This window comes from Bufo bufo, chromosome 1 (genome assembly GCF_905171765.1).
Source record: "Bufo bufo chromosome 1, aBufBuf1.1, whole genome shotgun sequence".
Classification (NCBI taxonomy): domain Eukaryota; kingdom Metazoa; phylum Chordata; class Amphibia; order Anura; family Bufonidae; genus Bufo; species Bufo bufo.
In genome coordinates, this window is record NC_053389.1 from 537,509,889 (window position 1) to 537,527,932 (window position 18,044).

Here is an 18,044-nt window from a genome sequence, read left to right on the forward strand (position 1 = left end):
ATTTCTAAAGGCTATGGACTAGAGATGTTAAATTAGTCAAACAAAAGAAAAAGAAAAACTGATTCATGGATGAATCGATTCTACACAGATCAAATATGTTCCAATAGTCCTGAAAATTGGTATATGAGACTCTCAGGTCTCCTAGGACTCCTAGATTTTTTATATCTTTATATTGTGTATTTTTTTATTTTTAAGAAATGTTTGCTTTTCTTCTAACCTAAAAGAGTAACTAAACCTGTGTATGAAATTTTAATATGATGTCCCTAATGCCTTAATAAAACTTTTCTAATATACTTTATTAATTTATTTAGTATTTTTATTAGTCTTTTCCCTATCTAAAGCGCACCATTCGCTGTGCACTTAAAACTCAGTTCTCTTTACACCACTGACAGCTCAGCAGTGTACAGAGTACGGGCTGTGAATGGCGCTGCAGCAGCACTGTGAGTACGGGCACAATGCTGCTCCTGCCTGTGCCCTCCAGAGGATTACTATCTCCTGGCATAGTACATGGGTACAGGGTACCTATGTGCTACGTCAGGAGTTAGTAATCCTCTGGGGAGCACGGAAATGAGCAGCAATATGCGCTCCTGCCCGTACTCACAGCGCTGCTGTGGCCCCATTCATAAATTTCACAGCCCGTACTCCTTACACTTCTGCGGTGTCAGTGCTGTACAGAGAACTGAGTTTTAAGTGCACAGCAAATGGAGTGGTTTAGGTAGGGAAAAGACTAAGAAAAATACAAAATAAATTAATAAAGTGCAGTACAGACCAAAAGTTTGGACACACCTTCTCATTCAAAGAGTTTTCTTTATTTTCATTATTATGAAAATTGTAGATTCACACTGAAGGCATCAAAACTATGAATTAACACATGTGGAATTATATACATAACAAACGACCTCTTGAAGCTCATCAAGAGAATGCCAAGAGTGTGCAAAGCAGTAATCAAAGCAAAAAGTGGCTACTTTGAAGAACCTAGAATATGACATATTTTCAGTTGTTTCACACTTGTTTGTTATGTATATAATTCCACATGTGTTAATTCATAGTTTTGATGCCTTCATAGTGAAAACTCTTTGAATGAGAAGGTGTGTCCAAACTTTTGGTCTGTACTGTATATTAGAAATTTTTTTATTAGGGCATTAGGAACATCATATTAAAATTTCATACAAAGGTTGCACCACTGAAACCCAGCTAACAGCGGCAGTAGGAGATGGGATCAGGCACGAGTACAGAGTGCACCGAGCATGCGCAGGCTGTCACTTTCAGGCAAGAGGGGACAGTTAGGAGGCGTGTTTACCTTCACTTGAAGCAAGGAGGCCGCTGCCAGCAATATAGAACTGATAGAGAATAAAACAGAGTTTTTTTAGGTTATGTAGCATCGGACTATAGGATGAAACATATCATTATTATCAGACTGTGGGCTACTATGAGGTACTGCTGGCGGGTGTGATGTATTTTTGATGTAAGAGGTTCCCTTTAATTACTGAAATTATACATTTCTATTAGAAAAATAGCTCTAAGGTGGCCCATTTTGTGTATTTTCAACTCTCCCTGTCTTCTGTTTACTTAATTGTGGAGATACCCTCCACATTGATTGCTGCTGCCCTCATTGCCTCTCATACGGGAATCAGTATGCATTATTTTGAGGATCTTATCGACATGGACAAAGTCTAAAACTAAGAGCATACTGTAAACTGAATATTGGGGCCCCAGAGATGTGTCTGAAAAATTAAAATCATATACTAAAACTTAGTGCCATTTTCTGCTCAATTTAACCATTGACATACTGTAGGAAAAATTATTTTGGTATGTAAAAGGTGTCATAGCCTTTGATCTAGTAAATTGAAGGTTATTATATGAATTTAAATATAAGGGCAGAAAGATGAAGGTAGATGAAATACATGAATGTCTTAAAGGGGTTCTTTATCTTTTTCTTACTGATAATCTATCTTTTGGATAGGCCATCAGCATCTGATCGGAGGGGTCCAACATTTCTCAAAGAGCAAATCGGCGGGACTCCCGTGTGTTGTACTCCTGCATATCAAATGCTGATGAGTCATCAGTGATGACCTATCCAAAGGATAGATCATCAGTAAGAAAAATGTAAAGAACCCCTTTAAGGGTAAGGAAATTACTATTTATAAGTTATAAAAAAATATATATATATGTAAAGTCATACTTGAAAATATATTCATTAATAAGATTAACACTTTAAAACAACAATAAAGAGGAAAACCTATATCTTCAAAAGCAAAGGCATACCCAGAGGTCATAGAGCATCCCAAACTAGTGAGAGTTCAAATGAATGTACAAACTACTTTATTGTATTAAATTTAATGTACACTTTAATTAAATGTCTTATATACTATATGCATCTATGCAATTGAGTACTATTTTTCAAACTCTCCTTACTTTCACAGTCATAGAAGTTAAATGATAAATTGATAGCTTTTTCTTGCCACCAGTAGAGGGAGCTCACCTTAAATGGATTTATACAGCTGATTTTGAACTCTGTAAAATCTCTCTTCAGTCAGGTCTGTGTGGTGGCTCCAGGAAAATGAAGTGATGTGTGACAGGAAGCAGGAAAAGCAGTTCAGTCCTGGGTGCCCTTTTGTTCAAAGCCATTTAATGCTATTGCAGGTATTCCACTGGTTGATAGGTTTTATTTAAAGGATACATACATTATCTGGGTAAATTATCTGGGTAAACTGTTTTGCGACTCCCTTACCAGAATAAATGTACACAGTATGTGCCGAACGTTTCAGTCATAAAATAGCCTATGGCTATTAACAATGATGACTTACATGTTTTCTATTGATCACATATTTATTTTTAAAAGTTCAACCAGTGTTGATTATAAACAATTATTGTTCTAAATCTGTAGTGAGCAAACATTATGAATTACTTGCATCAGTAAGTAAATAATTGTGCAATTGCTTGTCTACAGTATGTTGTTAGCAGAGGTTGTTTAAAAGAAATTTCAGATGAGATTGTCTTGCATTTTCTGCCTGGTTAGAGGAGACTGTAGGCATGAGAGTCTCATTAGAATGATGTCAATTTTAATTAATTTTTAAGTAGTGCACTAAACAAATGAGAGAATAGCTTTGATCAGCACCTTTACCTGCAACATTTATCAGCCAACTGATCTTTATCACCTTTCCTGATGACATTAAATCAAATGCATTCTCTTTCTCAATCCATGAAACAAATGATTAAAGTGTCTATAAAATTTTCTATTCAAACTTAATCTAATTGTATGTGAATAAGAAGTTCACTTGCTTGATGGATGTGGTTTTACAATCTTGGTCTATTCAAAAGAATACTAAAACAGTGAAGTTTATCAGTAAGTTTACTGCTTTCTATGTTCCATTAACAAGCAAATAGTTGGGTCTTCATAGCATAACATAAAGCTGTGATCTTGACCTTCCTTAGGAACAGGTTTCACATAGTTTTATTTACAGAATTGACAAAACAGTAAAAGGCATTTTGTTGAAGTTTATAGTTAAATTATAATTACAATCGTCCCTGTTAATGATAATAAATGTTTTATTTGACAAATAAAGACAAATTTACCGAGCCAATTATTCTGGCTTGCTGTACCCTTTTCCAATTACCAAACGGAACTACAAATTACTTCTCAAAGACATATGATGGGAAGTTAGTCAGTGACTATATGGATTTAACCATAAAAAAGTACTAAGAATAAAGGAAATCTTTTACAAATCTTAAAGCTGTAGCAATATATGTTTGTATTATAACTTTACATATAATGTATATGTAAAACAATTGCAAGGACAAAATGAAGGTTGCTATCAAATGTAAAAAGAGAACATGAAAGCCAGGTTGATTGGTTAGAGTCAAGACTGTACAACTGCTGTTGAATATCTACAACTCCCCACATGCAGTTTTCTCTTTTATTATATCCAGTAAAGCGCACTTCTTTTGGTTGTAGAATTTGCTTTTGCTTTAACTGTGCACTTGAGCTTAATGGTGCCATAGACAGGTGCCCTCATCCTCCAAGGACAGACCTGCATCAATAATAATAATAACTTTATTTATATAGCACCAACATATTCTGCAGCGTCATACAGTCAGAGGGTTCATGTGCAAACAAAATCATACATTACATAGCAACAAACAAGTCAACATTTAAAACAAGAGACTTGTGGGCCCTGTCCACAAGAGCTTACAATCTGTATTATAGCAGCAGGATGTCGATGATGCCATTGGTTGGTCATGTGCATTTATGTCAGTGGCCGGGCATTTAAAACTGTTTTAAACAGCAGACACCTGGCACTAATGTCCATGACCGGTGGGAATGCTAGTCACAGACTTTTGACTCTTCAGATGCCGTGGTCAGTGCATGCATCTTGGTGGACTTTAGCTCCCCCGGCTGGGATCGGGGGAGCTGGAACGTGTATGCGGCAGCCCGTGTCCTCCTGTGTGACAGGAGGGTGCTGCATATTACAGTAGTTTCTATGGAGCTCCTGCCTCTGGCAGAACTCCATAGGAACATAGCAAAATTATCATTAACTCCAATGCTAATGCAAAGCAATGATTGATGATTGCTTGTAGGGAACTATAAAAAAAGTGTAAAAAAAAAATGTTTTTAAAAATAAACAAAAATGTAAAAATAGAAAAATTCCCTTTCCCCAAAATGTAAATAAAAATATGTAAACAATAAAAAGTACATATCATGGATATTTTTCGTTGCTTCACTTCCCACAAAAAAATTAAAGTCAATCAAAAATTTATACACACCCCAAAATACAAATAACAATTGAGAAAAAAAGCTGCTCTCACCTGCTCCATCTCTGCTGTGAGCACGGAAAAAAACGCACCTGGATGCGGGTAACTTGAAATCCAAACGAAAGGCAAAATTCTGCTCAGTCTCGCAGAGGTAAAATTGATACTTTATTGACGTGGTATAAAAATACATCCAGGAAAAACAATCTTAGTCTACATGTTTCGGGCTACTTAGAATGCGAGCCCTTACTCATGACAACTCATGAGTAAGGGCTCGCATTCTAAGTAGCCCGAAACATGTAGACTAAGATTGTTTTTCCTGGATGTATTTTTATACCGCGTCAATAAAGTATTGATTTTACCTCTGCGAGACTGAGCTGGATTTTGCCTTTTGTTTGGACACCTCAAAATAGTATCAATAAAAAGTACAGATCGCCCTGCAAAAATTGAGCCCTCACACAGCTATGTGCACTTAACTACAAAAAGTTATAGGGGTAAGGATATGGGGATGAAAAAATTTACATACAGTACAGACCAAAAGTTTGGACACACCTTCTCATTCAAAGAGTTTTCTTTATTTTCATGACTATGAAAATTGTAGATTCACACTAATGGCATCAAAACTATGAATTAACACATATGGAATTATATACATAACAAACAAGTGTGAAACAACTGAAAATATGTCATATTCTAGGTTCTTCAAAGTAGCCACCTTTTGCTTTGATTACTGCTTTGCACACTCTTGGCATTCTCTTGATGAGCTTCAAGAGGTAGTCCCCTGAAATGGTTTTCACTTCACAGGTGTGCCCTGTCAGGTTTAATAAGTGGGATTTCTTGCCTTATAAATGGGGTTGGGACCATCAGTTGCGTTAAGGAGAAGTCAGGTGGATACACAGCTGATAGTCCTACTGAATAGACTGTTAGAATTTGTATTATGGCAAGAAAAAAGCAGCTAAGTAAAGAAAAACGAGTGGCCATCATTACTTTAAGAAATGAAGGTCAGTCAGTCAGCTGAAAAATTGGGAAAACTTTGAAAGTAAGGGCTATTTGACCATGAAGGAGAGTGATGGGGTGCTGTGCCAGATGACCTGACCTCCACAGTCACCAGACCTGAACCCAATCGAGATGGTTTGGGTTAAGCTGGACCACAGAGTGAAGGCAAAAGGGCCAACAAGTGCTAAGCATCTCTGGGAACTCCTTCAAGACAGTTGGAAGACCATTTCAGGGGACTACCTCTTGAAGCTCATCAAGAGAATGCCAAGAGTGTGCAAAGCAGTAATCAAAGCAAAAGGTGGCTACTTTGAAGAACCTAGAATATGACATATTTTCAGTTGTTTCACACTTGTTTGTTATGTATATAATTCCACATGTGTTAATTCATAGTTTTGATGCCTTCATAGTCATGAAAATAAAGAAAACTCTTTGAATGAGAAGGTGTGTCCAAACTTTTGGTCTGTACTGTACGTGGGATCACCAAAATCGTATTGACCTGGAGAATAAAAGTAACAGCTCAGTTTTACCGCATAGGCAATGGTATAAAAAAGTCCTATAAAACTGTGGTGGAATTGTGTTTTTTTTTACAATTCCACCACATTTGGAATTTGTTTCCCGTTTCCCACCTCATTTGCAACAGTATATGGTTCCATTAGATAGAGCATCTTGTCCTGCAAAAAACAAGCCCTCTTACGGCTATGTGAAATGAAAAATAAAAGTTATGGCTTTGGGGGGGCTGGGAGTAAAAAACGAAAATGAAAAAAATGGAAAGTTTCCTGGTCATTAAAGGGTTAATACAATGGAGAAGGGAAACATTTCTAAACATGTCCTGATGATACCTTCTTTTGATTCATATGAGACATATGGGAGACAGAGTAACCCATATATAGATTGATGAGTCTACATTACTATCCATGTCTACACCCAGTCTGGACCTTAAATTATAAAGGGCATGATTAGATTAACATTTTTCAGTTATTATAAACTAAAGCACTCTGAACAAAAACATACTGTAAAAAACTGTTAATGTGAATCAGTCCTTATTTGCGTAGGTGACTGTTTTGGCACTTGTCTCGAATCACGGCCCAAGATGGCCATTAAAATGACCACTGTTTCATGTATGCTGATCGAAGTCATGGCATGTTATTCTTTAATAATATGGATTAAATGAAGGTGGTGACCTCAAAAGGGATAAGCATTTTAACATCTACCTGGCTTAGCATAAACATTTCAGACAAAAATAAAGGCTAGCTATGTAATCTGCAACTGAAGCACTTTTATGCAGGTTTTTTGAATAGGTCTAAAGAATATGAAGGAGAAAGAAAAATAGTAATCAAATAATTAAGTGGTTTCTTACTTGTCCGAAGCAATGGGTGATTGCAGGTGCAAAAAAGGTGTTTCATAAGGTACTGTAGGTCTCTTGCAAAACACTAGATCTATGTCATAGTAAGGCACATCAAATTGCATTTATTTAAAATACAAAAGAACTGTTCCGGCAGTGAATAAGGAAGGCACACACAGACAGTGAGCCCTAACTGGACATCGTCGGCTTTCCCTGCCTACTTGCAGTACAAGCCCTAGGTGGCAAGTCCGCAAATGAACTGGGAGCACTGCTAGGGAGTCACATACTATCACTGGCCCCATTATAAAGCCAGGAATGGGTTTAAATAGAGCACTGAGTCTCAGGATCTGATCCTGATAGGACATAACTTGGCACTCCATTAGTAAGAACACTAGCACAGAGGAATAGATCAGCTGAGCAATTATCCCACTGCTAGTCTCCTCCAGTACACACCCACTGAAGGCTGTCACATCACCGAGGGCATGGCCATGCAGTGCATCTCACCTGATGCGGCTGCCCCAAAGCCAGAAACCGCAGCGCTGGAGCCCAGACAGGTAAGTTCGTAACAAGAACCCAAGGAGTACAAGAAGAATGTATATACACTATAGGTGTTAACAGCAGATCCTTTAACACCTTGAGAAGCTCTGCCGTACATGAATGGCAGAAGTCCAGTCTCTAAACATGGTGCCTGCTCGCACATGCAGCGGCGCCATAGTCACTGGGTTTCTGCTATTTTAAATAGTGGAGACCTGCGGCGCATGTATGCAATCAGCCATAATGCTGATCGCATACATTTTACCTTTCAGATGCTGTGGTCAAATGTGACCACCGCATCTGATCAGTCCGCTCCGGTAACAGTTTTTTTAAAAATAAAAAGTGATCAAAAAGTCGCACACACTGCAAATTGGTACCACTGAAAAGTACAAATCGCCCTTCAAGAAATGAGCCTTCACACAGCCCCATACACATAACTACAAAAAAGTTATAGGGGTCAGAATATGGTGATAAAATATTTTTTTTTTCTCAAAGGTTTCACATTTTTTTTCAGTATTAAAACACAAATTATACAGCTGTGGGATCGTTGTAACCATACTGATCTGGAGAATGAAGATAACAGGTCAATTTTACCGTATAGTGAACGGTGTAAAAAATAAAAAAATAAAAACCTTTGTCAGAATTGCGTTTTTTCCCGATTCCACCCCATTTGGAAAAAAATTCTGCTTCCCACTACATGGTATGCAATCATAAATGGTGCCATTAGAAAGTACAACTTCTCTTGCAAAAAAATAAGCCCTCATAAGGCTATGTGAGCGGAAAAATAAAAACTTTAGGAATATGGGAAGGCGGGGAGTAAAAAACGAAAATGCAAAAATGGAAAATCTCAGGGTCCTCTAAGGGTTAAGTTGTGATATGTTGCCTCCATGAATCAGTCTTGTTTTTTTTAACACATCTCACAGATGCTCAATGATAATGACATCTGGGGAAGTTGGAGGCCAAGTCAACATCTTGGAATCTTTGTCCTGTTCCTCAAACCATTAAATTTTTCCAGTGTAACAGGGTGCAATATCCTTCTAAAATAGGCTACTGCATTTAGGAAATATTTGGTGTTATTGGTCTGCAACAGTGTTTAGTTAGATGGTAAATGTAAATGAATACCAAGACTAAAGATGAGTGAATCATTTGAGGTTCGGTTTGGTTCAGGTTCGTTGAATTTTTCAAAAAGTTCAGTTCGGGCCAAACCAAATTTGCTCAAAATGCCCTGAAAATTGGTATGTATGCCACTATTACCACCTCTGACACATCTATGCATGGGGTTTCCTCTTGAACCTCCTCCTCAGGCAGTAAAAATGCTGACTGCTCTCACACAAGTCATTAATTGGGAGACTCTCTTGACTATCTGCAATAGGGCGTGGAGGGGTTTTCTTGTCACTTCTTAGGAAGGTGTCCCACGAAAAGGAAGGTGCCTCACTAGGACGGAGTAGTGAAGACTGGGAGGACTCCATTAAAAGCCTTCTTTGGGCCTGCAAGGATGAGAAGCCGGAAGAATGCTGTGAACCCTGGCTCCACGGCATTATCTCAGACTCAGAAGTCACCTCCAAGTCATCCTGCTATGACTTATAGGAGGAGTGAGCCATCCAATCTATGATCTCATCCGCTTTCTTCTCAATGATAATGTTGTGCCTTTCCGAAGCCAGCAGTAACAGAAGGGGCCTCACAAACACTTGTAGTCCGGCATGACACAATGAAACGGAACTCCAGCTAAGATACAGATACAGTTTTTATATACCGCCATATACAGTCAGGTCCATAAATATTGGGACAGCGACACAATTGTAACATTCTTGGCTCTATACACCACCACAATGGATTTGAAATGAAACGAACAAGATGTGCTTTACCTGCAGACTGTCAGCTGTAATTTGAGGGTATTTACATCCAAATCAGGTGAACGGTGCAGGAATTACAACAGTTTGCATATGTGCCTCCCTCTTGTTAAGGAACCAAAAGTAATGGGACAGAATAATAATCATAAACCAAACTTTCACTTTTTAATACTTGGTTGCAAATCCTTGGCAGTCAATTACAGCCTGAAGTCTGGAACGCATAGACATCACCAGACGCTAGGTCTCATCCCTGGTGATGCTCAGCCAGGCCTCTACTGCAACTGTCTTCAGTTCCTGCTTGTTCTTGGGGCATTTTCCCTTCAGTTTTGTCTTCAGCAAGTGAAATGCATGCTCAATCGGATTCAGGTCCAGTGATTGACTCGGCCATTGTATAACATTCCACTTCTTTCCCTTTAAAAACTCTTTGGTTGCTTTTGCAGTATGCTTTGGGTCATTGTCCATCTGCACTGTGAAGGGCCGTCCAATGAGTTCTGAATATTTGGCTGAATATGAGCAGATAATATTGCCCGAAACACTTCAGAATTCATCCTGCTGCTTTTGTCTGCAGTCACATCATCAATAAATACAAGAGAAGCTGTTCCATTGGCAGCCATACATGCCCACGCCATGACACTACCACCACCATGCTTCACTGATGAGGTGGTATGCTTGGGATCATGAGCAGTTCCTTTCCTTTTCCATACTCTTCTCTTCCCATCACTCTAGTACAAGTTGATCTTGGTCTCATCTGTCCATAGGATGTTGTTCCAGAACTGTGAAGGCTTTTTTAGATGTAGTTTGGCAAACTCTAATCTGGCCTTCCTGTTTTTGAGGCTTACCAATGGTTTCCATCTTGTGGTGAACCCTCTGTATTCATTCTGGTGAAATCTTCTCTTGATTGTTGACTTTGACACACATACACCTACCTCCTAGAGAGTGTTCTTGATCTGGCCAACTGTGGTGAAGGTTGTTTTCTTCACCAGGAAAATAATTCTTCGGTCATCCACCACAGTTTGTTTCCGTGGTCTTCCGGATCTTTTGGTGTTGCTGAGCTCACCGGTGCGTTCCTTCTTTTTAAGAATGTTCCAAACAGTTGTTTTGGCCGCGCCTAATGTTTTTGCTATCTCTCTGATTGGTTTGCTTTGTTTTTTCAGCTTAATGATGGCTTGCTTCACTAATAGTGACAGCTCTTTGGATCTCATCTTGAGAGTTGACAGCAACAGATTCCAAATGCAAATAGCAGACTGGAAATGACCTCTGGACCTTTTATCTGCTCATTGTAATTGGGATAATGAGGGAATAACACACACCTGGCCATGGAACAGCTGAGAAGCCAATTGTCCCATTACTTTTGGTCCCTTAACAAGTGGGAGGCACATATGGAAACTGTTGTAATTCCTGCACCGTTCTCCTGATTTGGATTTGAATACCTCAAATTAAAGCTGACAGTCTGCAGGTAAAGCACATCTTGTTCATATTATTTCAAATCCATTATGGTGGTGTATAGAGCCAAAAATTTTACAATTGTGTCCATGTCCCAATATTTATGGACCTGACTGTATAAAAACAGGTACTTTATTTCTTTGCAAGATACAAATGCAGATAAAACATTGACACATTTCAGGCTATAGCCTTTTTGACAAAGGGCTAATAAAACGCGTAAATTTTTTAATCTGAATTTGTATTTTACAACAAAATTGTCAAAAACGTACCTGTCTGGGCTCCAGCAGCGAGATCTCCAGCGTTGATGCGACAGCATCGGGAGAGACACACTGCTAAGCCACACCACCTGGTGACACGACAGCGCAATTAGCAGCAGGATGTTTTTACTCCCCACAGTGGGCGTGTGCTGAAAGAGATTAGCTCAGCTGATCTATTCCTGTGTGATAGTGTTCTGACTAATCGAGTGCTGAGTCATGATCCTGGGACTCAGTGTTCTATTTAAACTCCTTCCTGGCCTTATACCAGTGATAATCTTTGACTCACTATCTGTGCTCCTGGTTGCGTATTTTGGATTACTAGTGTTTTGACCTCGGCTTGTCCTTTTGACCACTCTCTGTCTAACGTATTGGTTCTGAGTTTCTGGTCTGGTTCTGATCTCAGCTTGGCTTTTTGACTACTCTCTGTCTCTAAGTTTGGTACTTTGTCATCCTCCTGGTTCTGACTAGTGTTGAGCGAGCATGCTCGGCTGAATACCTGTTCAGCTCGAGCATCGCTATTCTCGGCACATGGTGGTACTCGGCCGAGTACCGCATGTGCTCGAGCGCCATGCTCGAGTCTCCTCCACGCACGTTTTGCGGCTGCTAAGCAGCCAATAAACATTCAGGTAAGTACTGCCATCATTGTAATGCCAGTAGCCATGTTGGCTACAGGCATTACAGTGATTGGCCGGAACGCGTAATCAGCTAATATATAGCACCCAATGACGTGGGTTCAGCTCATTGTGAGTCAGGAAGAGCTGCGCTAAGGAAGGAACAGATAGTGTAGGGAGTGTGATCACAATATATTCAATAGAAAAACGTTTCAAAGACCCAAAAGTCCTTTTAAGGACTATTGTGTGTGGTGGCAGGCTGGCAGCAATATAATATAGCCAACAATTCCCCCCCCCCCATACTTTGCAATACTTTTTCGATAGAGGGTGTCTGCAGTGACTTGTGACATCTGTGCTGCAATACCTTCTGTGTGTCAGGGCCAGATATTGGGAAAAATATTAGTGAAAACAATTATATTTTGTCCATAATTTATCCACACTATGCCTATAAACAGTGTCTGCAGTGAATTGTCACATCTGCGCTGAAATAGCATGTGTGTTTGTGTCATGGCCAGATATTAGGAAAAATATTAGTGAAAACAATTATATTTTTTCCATAATTTATCCACATTTTGCCTATAAACGGTGTCTGCAGTGAATTGTCACATCTGCGCTGCAATAGCATGTGCGCTTGTCAGGGCCAGATATTGGGAAAATTATTAGCGAAAACAATTATATTTTTTCCATAATTTATCCACACTTTGCCTATAAACCATCCCTGCAGTAAATTGTCTCATCTGCGCTGCAATAACGTGTGTGTGTCAGGGCCAGATATTAGGAAAAATATTAGCGAAAACAATTATATTTTTTCCATAATTTATCCACACTGTACCTAGAAACTGTCGCTGCAGTGAATTGTCACATCTGCGCTGCAATAGAGTGTGTGTGTCAGGGCCAGATATTGGGAAAATTATTAGAGAAAACTATCATTTTTCCATTATTTATCCACACTTTGCCTATAAATGGCCCCTGCAGTGAATTGGCACATATGCGCTGCAATAGCGTGTGTGTTTGTCAGGGCCAGATATTGGGAAAAATATAACTGACAACTAGGGTTGAGCGAACCCAAACTGTAAAGTTTGGGTTCATACCGAACTTTAAGATTTTTTCTACCCCGGACCCGAACTCAAACTTTTAAGTAAAAGTTCGGGTTTGAGTTCGGTGTTCATCGATTTAATGGCGCTTTTTGAAAGGCTGCAGGGCAGCAAATCAACAAGCGTTTAACTTGTGTGCCCTTATAAGCCATCACTACTAATGGCATGGCTGTGATTGGCCAGTGCAGCATGTGACCCAGCCTCTATATAAGCTGGAGTCATGTAGCGCTGCACGTCTCTCTGCTCTTACTAGTGTAGGGATAGGATGCTGCTGCTGTGAGGGAGAGAATAGGAAAGAATCTATCTGTTATCAGAACTTGTTAACTCTGCGATCTACAGCGATTTTTTTGTGTGGGTGCAATGCAACATTTTTGTACCCTGCCCTGAGCCCAGTGACACAGAAAAATAAGTTTTATCCGTCTGTTAGTTCGGTGGGCATCGGCGGCCATTTAGTGCAAGTTCAGTGCACCAGCACAGCATATGTGCCAGGGGAAGGGAAAATAATATAGGGAATCCGTCTGTCTGTACAGGGACCCAAGGGGTGACATATTCACATTTTTTTCTGTAAATTACAATCCAAGTAAATCCATCTGTTAGATTCTGTGGGGACAATTTATTATTATTTTTCTAAAAAGTACATTTGCGCCCTGCACTGCATTTGTGATAGTGAAAGAAAATCTGTTAAAACCATCTATTTAATTGTGGGTGAAAAAATCTTATTTTTTTTCCATAAAGTACCTTTGCTGCCTGCACTGCAAATCTGATAGTGAAATAGAATCAGTAAATCCATCTCTTTTACTGAGGGTGAAAAAATCTTTTAATTTTTTTACCATAAAGTACCTTTGCGGCCTTTGCTGCATTTCTGAGAGTCCAATAGAAGCATTAAATACTGCTGTTATATTCTGGTTTTAAAAAACACCCATTTTGTGCAAGACACTACATTTGTGACATTTGCTTCATTTGTCACAGTCCAATACAAGCGTTAAATACTGCTGTTATATTCTGGTTTTAAAAGAAACACCCATTTTGTCCTAGATACTACATTTGGGGCCTTTGCTGCATTTGTGACAGTCCAATACAAGCGTTAAATACTGCTGTTAGATTCTGTTTTTTTTTTTTAAAACACCCATTTGTGCAAGATACTACAATTGCGGCCTTTGCTGCATTTCTGAGAGTCCAATACAAGCTTTAAATCGAGATAGAGGAGTTGCTACAGAGGCCCTCAGTGGGTACTATATGTAATAGCAGTGGTATCGCGGCAGAACCACAAGATCTGCCGCACAAGAGAAGGCAATGTATTGTATTTAAATACTATGATACTGCGCTTTAGGACATAATACAATTAATATTAGTGTACAGGTATTACATATATATTCTATCTGGCACATGGAAGTATGTCAGTGCACAGGTATTTAGCTGGCTTAACCAGTGTACCTGCAATGAAGACTCCTATTTGTGCGCTGATGCTTCTGCTCGCGCTCCCGTACTTGGTATGAAGGTTTTTCTTTTTCTGCAATTAGTCCTTCTTAATGCTGGAATTCAGTATCAGTCCAGGTATAGTGTGGTTTGGCGTGCTGCCTCGCATCCCGGCCGGTGGCGCGCTGCTGCCGCAGGTGGAGGTATATACAAAAGAGTGATTGGCGCTCGCTCGGGGCTGTGAGTGACGTCACTTTGAGTATTTTTTGGATATTTCTTTAATGTAATCCCCTCCGCTTTTATTTAACTGTATTTTTTCTACCCCACAGAAATGGGAACCAGCAAAGCTACCTCCATGTTTTGCATTTTCTTTTCTGGCTCTTTTTTATGTTCTATATCATCATTTTGTTCTTCATCTTCATTTATTATTTGGCTGAGTGGGCTATATCTATTCTGTTCCAAGATATTGGTATTATGTACCTGAGCCTCTATTGTCATTTGGTTAGTTGTAGCTAATGGAATACTTGTGTCATTATCCTCTGTGTTATTATACACAGAAAATGACATATCTTCAGTGTTTGATATTTCTGCAGAGAGTTCATCTATAGTTTCCAGGGCGCTACAATCTTCGGGTCTCTCATAGTCAAATATGTGTGTAGGTAGTGAGTCTCTATTGAATTTCCACATTTTCTTTTCTTTTTTTTCTAATTCTTTATTATGTAGTCTCGTTCTTATATTGTTTACCAGAGGATGTATGCTTGGGTCATCTTTCCAGGGTCTTATTTTTTCAAAGGCTTTACATATTTCCTTACTCATAGTTGTTAGTCTTTGTTTCCTTTTGTGAATAATGAAACTGATAGCCTTTCTCGAGAAGTCATGAAACATGTGATTCCATTCTGTGATGATTTCTTTGTCTCTTCATGTCTCCTGATAGGGTCTTTTCTACTTTTAAACCTTTAGGGATAATGTTCCATTCTAAATATTTCTCTAGTGTCATGATCTCCCATAAATCTTTCAGTTCTATTGTTAGCATATCCTCTAGGTCCCGTAGGGTATTTCTGATAAATGGAAAGTGGGTGTCCACGTAATTACAATTTTTTGAGTTTTTTAAGGAATTGGATCCAAAGATAAATTGGACTCTCTGGATCCGTTCCTTTCTGTCCCACCACAGTTCCGCCATATTAATATGGGTACGTGTGGTTTTAAACAATAGCACAGAAAATTAGCAGCCCCCAGAAGCTTGTGGTATATGTAAGCAAAAGGAGATAGAGGAGTTGCTACAGAGGCCCTCAGTGGGTACTATATGTAACAGCAGCGGTATCGCGGCAGAACCACAAGATCTGCCGCACAAGAGAAGGCAATGTATTGTATTTAAATACTATGATACTGCGCTTTAGGACATAATACAATTAATATTAGTGTACAGGTATTACAGATATACTCTATCTGGCACATGGAAGTATGTCAGTGCACAGGTATTTAGCTGGCTTAACCAGTGTACCTGCAATGAAGACTCCTATTCGTGCGCTGATGCTTCTGCTCGCGCTCCCGTACTTGGTATGAAGGTTTTTCTTTTTCTGCAATTAGTCCTTCTTAATGCTGGAATTCAGGATCAGTCCAGGTATAGTGTGGTTTGGCGTGCTGCCTCGCGCCCCGGCCGGTGGCGCGCTGCTGCCGCAGGTGGAGGTATATACAAAAGAGTGATTGGCGCTCGCTCGGAGCTGTGAGTGACGTCACTTGCAGCGGTCATCAATGATCACCGGTACCAGGTATCTCTTCTCCAACGCGTTTCGAACAGACGCTGTTCTTCCTCAGGGAGTGTTACCTGGCTGTTCACGCTCTCTCTTTTTATGCGCTTATCTAGAACTTTAACCCCTTCCCTGCCGATCCTGCATGGATTTATCACCAGTCATTATTCAAAAGCAAATAGTTCTATCTCTGCATTTAGACCATTGGGTATTAGGGTGTCCATATTAAATATTAACTTATTTTTTTATCATTTCTTTAATGTAATCCCCTCCCCTTTTATTTAACTGTATTATTTCTACCCCACAGAAATGGGAACCAGCAAAGCTACCTCCATGTTTTGCATTGTAATGGCGGGATAGTGGGTGACCTTCATATTTTCTGTTTTTATTATATATGTGTTCCCCTATTCTTTTCTTTAGGGCTCTTTTGGTAGGGGCATGTTAATGTATATATAACTCCTTTGCTGTTACAAGTGATGAAATGTTTTATAGTTTGTTTGTAGGTTCCCTCCATATTACTTATTTGTGTTATTATTTTCTTGTTTTTGGATATTTTGCATCCTCTGCACGTTTTGCATGGATAGAAGCCGCCTTTTTTCCCTTCTTTTTGTTTTTGATTTTTCTCATTTGTATTTATTCCTGTGTCATTTTACATATACCCATGCTGGGTGAGATAAATATCTTGGCAAAAGACAACTTTTCCCATTTTTTTATACAAAGTTGGCATTTGACCAAGATATTTATCTCACCCAGCATGGGTATATGTAAAATGACACCCCAAAACACATTGCCCAACTTCTCCTGAGTACGGCGATACCACATGTGTGACACTTTTTTGCAGCCTAGGTGGGCAAAGGGGCCCACATTCCAAAGAGCACCTTTAGGATTTCACCGGCCATTTTTTACAGATTCTGATTTCAAACTACTTACCACACATTAGGTCCCCTAGAATGCCAGGGCAGTATAACTTCCCCACAAGTGACCCCATTTTGGAAAGAAGACACCCCAAGGTATTCCGTGAGGGGCATGGCGAGTGCCTAGAATTTTTTATTTTTTGTCACAAGTTTGCGGAAAATGATGATTTTTTCTTTTTTTTTCTTACAAAGTCTCATATTCCACTAACTTTTGACAAAAAATAAAAACTTCCATGAACTCACTATGCCCATCACGAAATACCTTGGGATGTCTTCTTTCCAAAATGGGGTCACTTGTGGGGTAGTTATACTGCCCTGGCATTCTAGGGGCCCTAATGCATGGTAAGTAGTTTGAAATCAGAATCTGTAAAAAATGGCCGGTGAAATCCTAAAGGTGCTCTTTGGAATGTGGCCCCCTTTGCCCACCTAGGCTGCAAAAAAGTGTCACACATGTGGTATCGCTGTACTCAGGAGAAGTTGGGCAATGTGTTTTGGGGTGTCATTTTACATATACCCATGCTGGGTGAGAGAAATATCTCGGCAAAAGACAACTTTTCCCATTTTTTTTATACAAAGTTGTCATTTGACTAATATATTTCTCTCACCCAGCATGGGTATATGTAAAATGACACCCCAAAACACATTCCCAAACTTCTCCTGAGTACTGCGATACCACATGTGTGACACTTTTTTGCAGCCTAGATGTGCAAAGGTGCCCAAATTCCTTTTAGGAGGGCATTTTTAGACATTTGGATCCCAGACTTCTTCTCACTCTTTAGGGCCCCTAAAAATCCAGGGCAGTATAAATACCCCACATGTGACCCCATTTTGGAAAGAAGACACCCCAAGGTATTCAATGAGGGGCAAGGCGAGTTCATAGAAAAAAAAGAAATTTGGCACAAGTTAGCGGAAATTGATTTTTTGGGGTTTTTTCTCACAAAGTCTCCATTTCCGCTAACTTGAGACAAAAATTTCAATCTTCCATGGACTCAATATGCCCCTCAGCGAATACCTTGGGGTGTCTTCTTTCCAAAATGGTGTTATTTGTGGGGTGTTTGTACTGCCCTGGCATTTGAGGGTCTCCGCAATC